At 46.5% G+C, this 13,580-nt stretch overlaps 1 long non-coding RNA gene across 1 annotated transcript; it reads left to right on the top strand.

The window, feature by feature from the left end:
* Positions 1-594: 594 nt before the first annotated feature.
* On the top strand, positions 595-13,580 carry LOC144157702 (uncharacterized). The gene is made up of 3 exons (XR_013319831.1): positions 595-667; positions 10,204-10,288; positions 11,566-13,580. It is a non-coding gene; the product is annotated as an uncharacterized LOC144157702 (long non-coding RNA).

A 13,580-nucleotide genomic window follows, 5' to 3' on the forward strand; every position in this document is an offset into this window, starting at 1 on the left:
ACGCCCAGAACAAGGAATCGCGGGCTAACGCGTGCGCGGCGACGTTCCCCCCCGTCTGTCCCTGATGACCCGGAAACCATAGGATCTGTGCCCCTTCAGGCGGATTATTTCCAATTATGCGAAGGGCCTGGCAACACATCCTGCTTCTGAGAAAATTTCGGCAAGCCTCTTGGGAATCGGTCGCTATTATGGCGCGTGCATGGGCAAACGAATGCGCGCTGCGCGTACGAAAGACGCACCACTGCGTGTCTAGCGGTTTCGGTTTCGTTGTTGCAATATACACTGAAAGAAAACAATTTAAAAAACAAAAAAACAGCATAATAATTCGCAAAGTACAAATATTGCTCAGCGCGCAAAATTACTAAGCTGCTAAAAGCAAAAGTTTGTTAATACAGATGAAATTGGTGAAAAGGTTTTTACAGATTGGCTATTTTAACCAAAATGGAAGCTAATCAGAGCAAGATTTTGTTTTAAACGTAGCAGGTTACTAAATGCAACACTATACTGGATTCACACACAAATAACTATCATAAAAAAACAAGAACGACTTGCACACCGTTAGACATACAAGCCGAGTCAATCCGATCTGCGCTGGTTTGGTTTGTTTTGGTTGTTCGCATCGTTTGTCAGTGATTGCGAATCCGTTATTCGAGGCTGCTGCGGTAACGTGAGTAGGAACGCCAGTGGGCTGAATTTTGGCCGCTCGCATGGTCACCCCTGTTCACACGACACCGCCTGATCGCTAAGTTGAGCCGCATGAAGTCGTACACATGCTGGCTGTCCGGCCGTTGTAGCGCAGACCCATGAGTGCCGGATTGTGTTTCCTCCTATGCGAGTGGAAACAGACGCTTTAGCACTCACTGCAAGCGTTTGAATTTAAGTATGCCGTCTCCGATATCCAGGCGACCTCTCGTAACCACGGGCAAAGCACTTCTGGCGTTTTCGGTGGGCTTGTCAGGAACTTGAGGATGCCGCGGTACTGTCGGAGTTGTAATTTACTCGACTGATAGCGGAAACCACTATATTGCCTTTCATTTACGCGTCATAGACTCTCTATGCCCTGTCATGATTATGGTGGGCTTGTTAGTATTGACTGCCTCTTTTTAATAACTAAAAAACGCTTGCTTCGTTTTGGCAACAAGTTTAATTTGCGAGTGCGCTTGGAGACGTACCAGCCGCTTCTTAGTTCTTCATCCGACGGCACTTTCTAACGGCATTGTTCGTTGAATCGTAACAGCAAGGCAGGCCTTGGGTATTGATATGAAACGTCCTCGATGATGGGCCGATTTTTCGGACGCGATAGTGAGGCGCGACGGCTATTTCGCATGTTTGGAACAGCCAACCGGTAGTACGGGGGAGGTTTTGGCGTATTTATTTTTTGGAAGGCCTGCCAATAACTGAAGCACGTGACCAGAGCGCGTCAAATCGTAAGACGCGGTCATGAACTGTATTTACTTTTGAGAAGATTACGCGCCAGCTGTCAGTTTGCGGACTTTGACTGAAAATTGCAGTGGTTTTCGCTGCCAGTACCTCCGTATTACTATTTGCACGTCTGTTAACGCATTGAAATGGTATTAGCTTTATCAGTGTGCGCTGTCAGTCAGTGCATGCAACACCAAAACAAGAGAAGGCAGAACCCACTCCAAATTGTATTTTTGTTCCTTAAACTCCTTTTGGTGTGTCCTTTTGGTGTGTGTAAATCTCCTTTTGGTGTGTAAAACGAAGTGCAATGACACAACCTGAAACAAGGGAACACTGTTTAAAAGAAATCGTGACTTCAGTGACATTGTGTGATATATACGTCAAGCTTGCCTGGAGTGTCAAAAGGTTGTCTGCCGCATAGACGAATGTACTTCTGAGGTTGCAAAGTGGCGATGGTGGGGCTACATTGTGTTAGCCTACTTTCGAACAATTTATACGGAGTAGTTGCTATCATTTTGGAAAATGTAAAGTTTAATCATGTAATCATTCCCAAATTTATTGCCTCCCTGGGAACCTGGTTAGCATTCAAAATTTTGAGAACCTTGCCAGGAGTTGTAACAGAGTCGTGTCGTCAGCATTGACAAGCTTGTAACAGCTTTGTTATTCTTCTAACTGGCATGACGAGCTTTCACACAGCATTAGTTCAGTGCTGTCAAGAAATGGCACATTGTATTCTAAAATGAAAGCTGTTGCCTTTTTCTTTTTTTTTCCAGGAGGTTCGTAGCGAAAAAAAGAGCTTACGTAGTCCAGTTCGTGTCAGTGGTTTGTCACAATTCAGGGACACTAGAAAGGTGAGCAGGCATCTGCTCTTGGCCCGCACTCGAAATTACTTGCTTTCCCTTTGTTGGACAGTTAATGTCGAGAAAGCAAAAAAAATCCAACACGAAACGCTGTTCGAGGGATTTCATTGATAGTTGGGAATCCACCTGGCGAGCACCCAAAACGCATGTCAGTCAAACCGTGTGACACGTGAATGTTCTAATAACAGCCAAATTAACATCATCAAAACTTGTGTCTTGACGCCTAGGTGAACCCAGTGCCGCGACTTTTGTTTGTGTTGTAACCTACCCCGCAAGCACAGAGAGAGAGAAACAACATTTATTTGTGCAACATGGTTTTGAAGCTAAGGAGGCGGAGCCTCTTCACCCTCCTCAGACGGCGGCCAGAAGTCCTTGGGCTCCGGTGGCGTCTTCGGCCATTTGGACAACCCGGATCTGTACGACCGGATCGGAGCTGCGCAGAACGGTCTTCCACTGCTCCTCGGTCTTAATTAATAGCAAAGATCCCAACGAATTCTTCTGGGGACATTCCCAAATAATATGGCAGTCGCGGACAAAAGAGCAGAACTATACTCAGACAAGATGAGCTTAGTGACTTTTCGGCGAAAAAAAACCCTGCACCTCTTCGCGTAACGACAACAGTGGTTGCACATGAAAGTTTCTCGTGAGGGATTTCTTGGTTGTCGTCAGAATTTCGGCCTTGACTCGTTGAGCTTAGGCTTTAACTCGCACGCAGTTTGGACGTTCGATTGCAGCGGTTTTGATTTTGATCCTTTGCCGTTTAATTTCGAACGAAGAAAGCTTCGTGTTCAACCATCGGCGTCATTAGACGGAAGGGTGCGTGATTTTTCTAATTTGCATGTCCATGCACCCCTCTCCCAATTCAAACTGCTTCAACCGTGTTGAAGTGGTGAAATCAGATAGACGTCGGCTTCGTAACGCGAGAAAACCAGGTTTAGATTCTGGCCATACAATACGTTTCCTTTTTTTTCGCACCACTGAAGATCATCATCACCGGTAAAAAGAATTGGCTTTCGTGCAGTGCATTTTCAATGGTGAATGAGGCAGAAAGCTTTGCTCTAAAAATGCTTTTCTTGGGACTGTGGATGGCAGTGACGGTGTGCTTTGCTCCAAACTTTTGTTGCCACTCTGGGAACACAGTGTTGCTTGTAGTGACGCATTGTTTTGGTGTCGGCTGGGTGCACGTATACTGGTTGAATGGCAACATAAGCTTGTAGCTGATATTCGGCGCTTGTGTTGCTGTGCTGTGGTGTTCGCTTGAAGTTACTACAATCGGACCTCATTATAATAAAGTAGTATCAGGGCTGTAAGTCAGTTCGTTATACCAGATATTCGTTGTAACAGGTGCAAAAATCCTCGATACGAAATTGCGTTTTTCTAGGCTTTGAACCCACTATAAACGACGTAATCCTTGCTTGTCTCTTTGTCGCATTACAAACTAAATGGGGTGGGACACGAGAACGGTAAAGTACAACAGAAGATAATTAGTTTGAGAAAACAGGTTCTTACTTATTTGAAGAAGAATGTGTTCTTCGTCTGGTGGCATTGTCGTTGCCAACCGAAAATTTCTTCATTACAGGCGATATTGCGCGTATTTCTCGCAATTTCGGCTTCGTTATGAAAAGATTAGAGTGTCACCAAATTGAAGCGTAACCAGTGAAAGTTTGTATTCAGTTTGCTGTAACCAATAATTTGCTATATCAGTGTTCGTTAAAACGCAGTTCAGGTGTATCTCCATCTGGGCCCTTTAACACACGCCTAATTTCAAGACTCTTGTGTGGTGAATACTGGTGAATCAGTTAGTACATGCAGTAGGTGGTTGGACTTCCGAATAACGTGAATAAGGCAAAATCTGCCCTGTTGGTTGCTTGGTTGGCTTAGCTGTCTGGCTCGTACTTTAACCAGGCGTTGCTGCCTTCTTGCTGTGCAGTTGAATAGAAAAATTTGAGTGATCATTCTTTAATTTGTGTGAAGGATTTGTGTTTTCAGAGTGAATTCACTCCCCTCCACTCTGTCTGCCCTCTTTGCCACTCTGTACAGTGCGGTCCACCCTTAAAGGGAACCGGCGAGCACGTGGCCGCAGCGTTCCATGGAGCGCCGGCGCCGAGAAGTGGTGAAAATCGGGAGACAGCTGGCACATGCGCACTGACTGCGTTAGGCGGAAGCAGCCGTGCGTCGTCTGCTACAGTGCGCCGGCAGGCAGGTCATCATCCGAGAGCTGGGTAATCCTGTCCTTTGAAGGATGGAATAAAAAGACAGATAAGTAGAATACATTTTTTGTTCTCTCTGCGAAAAGAAGTGCACTCTCTTGAAGCATGTATTTTTTAATACCAAATACTTAAAGGAGCCATGAAGAGAAAACACAAGTTTGGTTCATTCAAAAGACTGCCCCGTTAGAATCATACTGACACCACTTTTAACGTAAACTTCGCTCAAATAGGCTACATAATTGGGGAAAAAAGGGAATGCCCATGGGACCCAGTACCTCATTTCCCGCAACAAAACCTATGATGTCACACGAGAATGCTCTGCGATTGGCAGAGGCCGGCAAAAGCAAACGCAAATTGGGCAGGGCTTATAAGCTTGTGGAATGAGCAATTTGTGCTTAAATTTAGGGCACATTCTTTTTAAAGCCCTAAGAATGGTGGGACAAACAGTGGAAGTTACGAAATCGCACGTAAACATAGAAGTACCAATGGGTACTGCTGTTGGTACTACGCGCACTATGCTTGGTTTAGCTGCACAGGACTGCGGTGTTTTGGGGTGGTCTCATACGACACTGGCCGATTGACGCAAGTGACAGTGTCTTATGTGACTGTATTTGTCGAGCGAGCACCATGTTTCACGAAACGATTGTCTCCATGAACAAAACAAGCCAGGTACAGATACGTTCACAAACAACCCAAGGCAGAAAACTGCTTGCCGCGGTGTGGCTGTCTAGGTTCACTAATGGTAAACAAGGCCCTGTGATGTCATTGCAGACCACGAAAACGCACAATTTAGCGGGAAAATAAAAAATTTAACCTAAATGAATAAATTTCTCAGTGAATAAAGCATTGTTTGCGTTCGGACAAGCACTGGGGGCACTATAAAACACGAAATCTTTCGAATAACACAAATTCGTATTTTGTCCTCATGGCTCCTTTAAAAGCCCCTTATTTTTGTCCACAACTAGGTCGGCATAGCATTTTATGCATTTCACCTTATTTTTTTCAGGGTAGCATGAACGCTCAGCCATGGTGTGGAAAGCAGCTTGCAATTGGTGTGGGACATAACACTAAGGTCCCTTGACCACGTACCGTATTTTTCGGTCTTTAAGTCGCACCTTTGTATAAGTTGCACCCCCCTCAAAATGACAGTTTTTCCGGAAAAAAAAAACGTATATAAGTCGCACCGGTGTATAAGGCACACCTTGAGCAAGACCCACTTGTGAATCGGATCGTTAGAAAGAGCGGCGAAAGTACATGGTTGTGGCGGCCGCCGCCTATGAACGCATCCCCCGGTAAGGAGGGCTAGACACGTGCATATACCTTCCAAAGTCTAGACAGAACTATCCTCGGAAAAATGGTTTAGTGATACACACAGATGGCATGTACTGAAAACGGCGTTTAGGCGAAGCCATCGAAGTCTTCTTCCTCCGACGTGCTAACAAACAATTGAGCAACTTCAAGTGGGAGTTATGCCGGCACATCGCCGTCGTCCTCCGACTCACTGATGTCTTTTCCACCAACATCGTCACCGCTCGCGGATCGGATCACTCCGGCCTTTATGAACCTGGCTACAACTGTTTTTGTAAAAATTGAGTCCCAAGAGTCGGAGACAAATCTGGCCACCTCTCCAAATGTCATGCATCTTTTGCGTGCTGTCCTAAATCAGCGCAATAAAGGTGTCATGGCGGACAGAAGTGACCGGACCGGAAGCGGCCCGAAAATCGAAACTTATCAGCAAGCTGTCATTTTAAAAATTAGCAGCACGTTCACCTCCTTCAGAGTAACTCTATGTAATAATTTATAAGCTGCATTTTGTTTTTGCAACCCAGTTTGATATTACTTTGAATTTATTCTGAACTGTAGTTACTGCGCATGGCAGAAAGTGGCGCGCGGTTGTCGCAGGCCATTATCATTGTGGCCATTATCATTGTTTTTGACTAGAAAAAACTGCAAATTCTTTGGTTTAACATCCCGAAGCGACATATAGGCTGTGAGAAACACCGTAGCAGTGGGCTTCAGATTCATTTAGAACATGCAGCTGTGTCTCTTAAGGGGGCACATGGGTCTTTGATCAGAAACTGATTGATTGAAGGGTTTAATGTGCTGACCCAACGCAGGCGATGAGGCGCGCCGTAGTGGAGGGCTCCGGATAATTTTGACCACCTGGGGATCTTTAACGTGCGCCGAAATCTCGTACACACAGGCGTTTTCGCTTTTCGCCTCCATCAGAAAAGCGGCCGCCACGGCCGGGAATCGAACCTGCGACCTCGTGTTTAGCAGCAGAACGCCTTAGCCACTGAGCCACTGCGGCGGGTTTGATCAAAAACTTTATTTTTGCAGTTATGATGATGAAAATTGGGGGGCACATGTAGCTTCTCATTCTGATTGTATATATCAAATTTGTTTTTGAGTAAAATGATTATATTCAAATGTATTTGGATTTTTATATTCAATTTTTTGACAACCTTTGTAAAAAAACTGCTGGCGGGATGCAGCTAAACAGGGAACCAGTGAACTGTGCACAAATCAAAGAGTGCAATTAGACTAACGTTATCGTTCTATCTGGTCTGTAGCAGAAGTTACGAGCCTTTGAAGTTTGGGCCTGGAAGGCAAAACCGGTTTTTCTGGTTGCCATCCTTAACGTGTGCTGGCCACGCACGGCCGCCGCGAACCGGATTATGCCATACATAAGTCATACATTAGGCGAAGCCATCGAAGTGTTCTTCCTCCGACGTGCTAACAAACAATTGAGCAACTTCAAGTGGGAGTTATGCCGGCACATCGCCGTCGTCCTCCGACTCACTGATGTCTTTTCCACCAACATCGTCACCGCTCGCGGACCAAACACGCACCAACGAAAATTATATCAAAAAAACAGCACGACTTATACACTGGAAAATATGGTATGTTGAACAGCGGAGCTGTTCTAGTGCTGGCCTTGGCGCCCGTCTCAGCATGTGTCGTGATGCTCCTTCTGGAGCAGGTTTCTGCGGTCAAAAAAAAAAAAAAAAAAAAAAACCCAAGACAGCTTAGATGACCCTTGAAAGAAGTTCATCCCTGCAATGCACTAGTGTTTAGAGGTGAAGCCTACTAAAGTAGGCTTGGTTGTAAGCTAGGTTGTAAAATCGGTGTAATCTTGGTTCTTGTAAGCTGGCTCTGCCGCATTGCCTGTTGCGCAGTGAAGCATGGCCATCTGCGGAGGGAGTATGCCTAGTGAAAATGCCTTTGACTCTTGTGCTGTCCAAAGTATCCCAAAACAAATTATTTGAGAATTAAACCCCAATACAATGCTGAAATTGCACTGAGTTTCATTTACTTGTCACAATTAGTTTGTTGCTGTTAAAGTTGTAAACGTTGCGTAATTACTGTTGGCTGTCAATAGAGAGTTTTAGCAGTCCGTCCGTTCCGTTCTTTACATTGTTACCAGGTTGACCAGGACCAGTCTGCGCCTGCGCGTGCGGAAGGGCGAGGAGGAAGTGTTAGGAGGCACGGACATGGTGAAGGCAGCCCGCAGAACTAATCCCCCTACCGCGACGAATGCCCAAGTGCCCAGTTGGGTCCCGGTCAACCGGTAACAACGTACACGTTGGAACGGACGGGCTGCTAAAACTCTTTAATATATGGCCATCTGTGAAGGGATTATTATTGCAAAAAAACGGCTGTAACTGTATTTTACGGGAAGTATTTGGAAAAACAGTTATATAAATAATAGCCCCTAAGACAACTTTACCATTATCCACAAGAATTTCTGGAGCTGGGTTTAGTTTGTTTTGTATTAATTCGCCATTTTGCAAGGCCACTAAAAGGTAGCCAACACAGGGAGAAATAAATGCAGCAAGGTTAAGCCAGCTCATGAATTGTAAGAATTGGTGTTAACCTTCAAATGAAGTTGACGTGGAAGCAATTTTAAGCTAAAATACCTGGGAAATATTTGCAGCGAAGACGGCGCGTTGTAGAAAGCGACACATCATCAAAGATGCAGCATGTAGACCTGCTGCCTAGGACGCTATGACTCAAGCATGATTCCTTCTGATATGCGAGTGTTGCTGCTCTCACACTTCCAATAAGAAGACAGCATTTATGAAGATGAACGAGGAGATGATTTTTATTGATTGATTGATTTTGGGGTTTAACGCGCCGACGCAACGCAGGCGATGAGGCGCGCCGTAGTGGAGGGCTCCGGATTAATTTTGACCACCTGGGGATCTTTATCGTGCGCCGAAATCTCGTACACACGGGCGTTTTTGCTTTTCGCCTCCATCAGAAAAGCGGCCGCCGCGGCCGGGAATCGAACCCGCGACCTCGTGCTCAGCAGCGCAACGCCTTAGCCACTGAGCCACCGCGGCGGGTAGATGATTTTTATAGTGTATAACATAGCATTGTCACATGGTGGATACAAAACCTTTATGTAACCTAGTGTTAGGGAACTCAAAAAATTGCACGCTGCTTTCCACACCATGGCTGAGCTCGGGCTACCCTGACAAAAGGGACAATGCATACAATTCGATGCTGGCCCAGTTCTGGGTGAAAATAAGGGGCTTCTAAGTGTACTGTATTAAAAAAATATATGCTTCAAGAGAGTGTGCTCATTTTCGCTGAGAGAACAAAAAATGGAACAGTTAGAGTTGAGCCTCGATTAACGAAGTCAATGGGACCCACAAAATATTTCGTTAAATCGGGAAGTCGTGAAATTGAGATAACGACAAATTTCGTTTGAGAGAACAACAAATTTCTTGCCTCGAGGAAAAGCTTGTGATCTTCGCCTGCATGCCCTTTCTGAGCCGCATGAGCGCACACTTCTCGTAGCTGGCCAGTGCAGTCAAAGCGTCTTCGACAACATCATGTGACCCAGCAAACTGCCTCAAAAGGTCACCGGCGTCCATCACCTGGCTTGGTGTGGGCACAGGAGCTTTGACGGGATGCGGGTCATTCACATCTTTCAGACTCCTCTTCAACAATCTGCACTATCTCCTAGTCGTCAAGAACTTCTGTTGTGTCAGTGTGCGCATCTGCGTCGGCGTTTACGAAGTCGTCAAAGTTCTGATCTGTGGCCGCCTCGTTACGCCGACGAAGCTCTTCCCAACAATTGGGCGATGCCTCTTTGCCTCTTTTTGCTCGTGGTGCGGGCTTGTGAACCCCGCAACGCGAGCTAATAGCACACTGCCAGCTCGTGCGCTTGCCCTGCGCGGGCAGCACACAGCCAGCCAAATATTGTAGACATCATAAATTTGGAGAAAAAAAAAAAAAAGTTTCTATGCATCTTTTTTCCAGGAATGCTTCGTTAAGTAGCGTTTGGCAGCGACGTTTGTTTCGTTATTTCGAGTTCGTGAAAGCATTAAGCCTATGGGCAACTGTGGGAGAAATCCGAAGTTGTTCGTTAAATCGGGAAATTAGAAATTCGGGTTTTGTGAAATGAGTTTCAGCTGTATTTTGGTTTAGTTGCGGAGTACCTTGGGACTGCACAATGTCCGTCCGCATCCATCTGTGCGCACACCACCATCAGGCGAAAGTCAAGCGAAATTCGATTGGAGCCGTGAGCTGCAGTTTCATTTGGGAATAATCAAGGTGCAACTCACGACTCAAATGGAATGGCGGTCAGGGCACAATTCGGATGTCATTTCGAGTCCCCGTACTCCGCACTCTCGCCACCATCCACAAAGTGTAGATGCTGCCATTTTTTTTTTTTTTTTGGTTTCTATTCCATCCTTTAGGGACAGGCTTACCCAGCTCTTGGAAGATGAGCGGCCCAGCAGTGCGCTGTAGAAGACGACAGAGCGGCTTCTCCAGCCTCACACGGTCAGTGCGCATGTGCTGGCTGTCTCTAATTCTTGCCACTTGTTGGCGCCGGCGCTTCGCAGAGCGCTGCGGCCACACGCTCACCAGTTCCCTTTAAAACTGGACCGCACTGTACCTGTCTGCCCTTGTTGAGGCTTGAAACTGCTGACAGGAATTATGTTTAATTTTCGCGCAGTGACCCTATCACTGCTTGTACAGAAAAGAAAACACGTTGAACGGAACGAGAGAAACCCACGGGCATAAGGGATCTCTTTCTTTCTCATCCCATTTTTCGAACTATGTTTTCTTTTACTATATTCCTACTTACTTGATGCACTTTGCACCGTCCTTCTTTCAGTGTTTTTTGGAGGCGGGCTTCTAGGGCGATTGTTTTAAATAACGAAAGGTTTATAGAAGAGGTCTTCATGTTCTTGGTTTGGTTTAGCTTTTTCTCTTGCATGTCTTGAGAATAAAAAGCTATTGGAGATTTGTGGTGTTTCGCAGCTAATTGTGGGGTACTCATGGACTCAGATTTGTTAAGATTAATTAGAGGTAGTGGAAGTTAGAAATTTGCTGTTTGAATACAAAGTGGAGTGAGATTTCCATGGAAGAATGAACAACATAATGTATGTGTACGAGGTGATTATTTTAACCTGTCTCAAGCTTTTTATGCCAATTCTAAAGGTATGTTCGGGGCAAGGCAGACATTACTTACAATGCAATACGCACCTTGCAAAAGGGAGAGGGGGGGGGGGGGTTTAAAAGTTGAAAAATTAATTTCTTAGTGACTTGTTTCCAGGTGTGTGTTTGTTTAAGAAAATGGAGCCAAATAAGCAAGAAAGTAATGTCAGTATGGCTCTAAACCTTGCTGTGGAAATGACATTTGGCCTACTGTCATGCTGTTTCTTTAAAACTTCATGGCAGTTTGCAAAGTCCGAGTGTGTGAGTGGTTTTTCTTTTTCGCTTTTTCTGAAGGGGTGTTTTGTTAGATGTCATAAAGAGAAAATGTATTTGCCTTCTTGCAGTCTCTGCTTAAACATTTAAAAATTCTAAAGTCATAATGTTTTAGCAACTTACTGCTTCTACATTTTAGGTGGCCTTTGAGGGGCTCGTTCTTGGGCACACCTCAAGTGACCATGTCATAGTGTCAGTCAGCAGCACAGCCAGAATTAACTCGTAAGAGCATTTAGGAGGTAAATGTGCTTTGTGTTTATTATGTACACCAGAACTTTCGACATCTCTCGTGGCGCCGCCATTTTCCTGTAATCAGTGCACTTCCATGCGGACATTTTGTGCAGAACTGCTGGAAGGAGCAGCAACTGCCACTACCACATCCATTGGACTGAGTACCGTGTGTGCAGTTTGGATGCGTAGCCTGCCTGGAAAATGGATGAGTACTTCTTTATTCAGCACGTCAGCAATCCATACTTGAACAGTGTACTATTAGGGAGTGTTCCATGTGACTTGAGAAGTTAAAAAGTGTGTGATTTATAGTGGTAGGGGTGCTAGGTATTCTTGCTTTAATGCCAACCCCTGTGACAAGAGACGTAGTCACCGTTTGACTTCTCGTTCGCCCAGCTTGCTAGGAAGCTGTCTCCCATCTCCCAACCCACAGCCGTGTGCTGTACCACGCCAGCCGCGGCGGGTCGTGGCCCGATGGAACAAAGCAAATGACGAGTGTTTTCACTCATTGATACTTATTGCTCATTAATAATCATCCCAAGATCATGCAGGCTAGCTGGTTGACAGCGAGGATCTTTTTCCTAGCCCACGAAATTTAAGGGAATCCGGGGGTCAACTCACACACCAACAGTTAGATCCAAGACGCCTCAGCGCGCTCACATTTGCCTCGCTGGATGCCGTAGGCGGCCATTGTCGCTTTTTTCACCTGGGCCTGTTTGCCCGTGCGCATAAGTTTCTATTTAAGTTCCCGCTTATGAATGACACGCCGATAAGTCGAAGACGGCCACGGCAAATAAGCCGGTTGGCAGAAAACCCGGCGAAAACGCTACCTTAACCGAGCGTTTGTATCAGTTTCGGGCAAATGACTTATTACCTAGACAGCGCTAAAATTGTAGTTGAGAACTTATTCCCCCACTTATGGCGTTCGGGCAAACGGGCCCTGATCTTTGAAGGAAGGAGATCGCCAGATGCGTCCTATCGTTTGCTTCCCAAGCAATCAACCCACGGCCAATCCCATCCCGCATGGCTTGCTGGCTGGAAGTCCTTTCTCTGGAGAGCGTGCAGGTTGCCCTCCTCTACAACCAGTTGAGCAGATTCCCGCGTGGCACAGAACAATATGGGAAAGCAGAACTTGTGCGTACTAACAACCCCACATCCCTCCAACCTTGAACCTTTCTGTACAGTGGGAGGAACGAACCGCGAGGACATCTCAACAAAATGTTCATAATTCTAAGCAAAGCACCAAGGGTTTGCACCGTGTACTACATGTCCACGCACTTGACCTCATCAAACAGGCATTGCCAGTCGCTCACAGTCATTCGTCAACTGGGCACATGCACAAGATAGCACTCAGGTGTCATAGGTAACACCCAGGTCAAGGCAGCTGAGCCGGAAGCTGAGGTGACGGTGGACAGGCTGCCTTGAACAGTCATCCCAAGCACAGATGCAGTCTCGTCGTCGACAGCTGTTTGCTGTTTGCCTCCCATCTTGCTGATAAGGTATCAGGAGGCCCAGTGCACCCCAGGTTGCAGAACTCCCTGCCCAGGGTTTGACAAAGTGCAAGTGGAGCGCAGGCCAACATGATGAATCGTTGCTCGCACTGGTGCTCTTGTCAGTCGGTGGTGATGAACAGCAGGACTGGCACGGCCCTGGCCGATGACAACAGGCCAGTGTCTTGAAGGGTAGGGCTGAAGGTAGCACGAGCGAATGTCTATTGCCTGCGCTGACATGTGACGTCTGTACCACTGCTACTTTTAGCCCGGATGCGCTCAAGATGTATCGGCAGGTCTGGGAGCCTCCTGACTGCAAACTGTGACCCAGGCACTGAAGTGATGCCATCCAAAGCAGTACAGGACAGCACCGCCCTCTGTGGAGGGAGACAGTACTCGTACGGAGCTCCGATGGGGGCTGCGTGTAGGCTGCCTCCAAGATGCTGCCACGCCAGAACAGCTGCCAGTGGTCCCCAGCTCTCGAGCACTCGTAGGCCCGGAGTAGCTGGTGGCAGCGAAGCATCACCTAACGAGCAAGCCCAGGTGACTTAACGTGCATAGAGTGTCACATGAAGAATTCCCGCAATTTCTGAACTCGGGGAAGGAAGAAATGCTATTCCTTAACATAGGCCACGTGGCAC

This window comes from Haemaphysalis longicornis, unplaced genomic scaffold (genome assembly GCF_048455015.1).
Source record: "Haemaphysalis longicornis isolate Haplotype H1 unplaced genomic scaffold, Haemaphysalis longicornis Haplotype H1 scaffold_10, whole genome shotgun sequence".
In the NCBI taxonomy this organism is placed as follows: Eukaryota; Metazoa; Arthropoda; class Arachnida; order Ixodida; family Ixodidae; genus Haemaphysalis; species Haemaphysalis longicornis.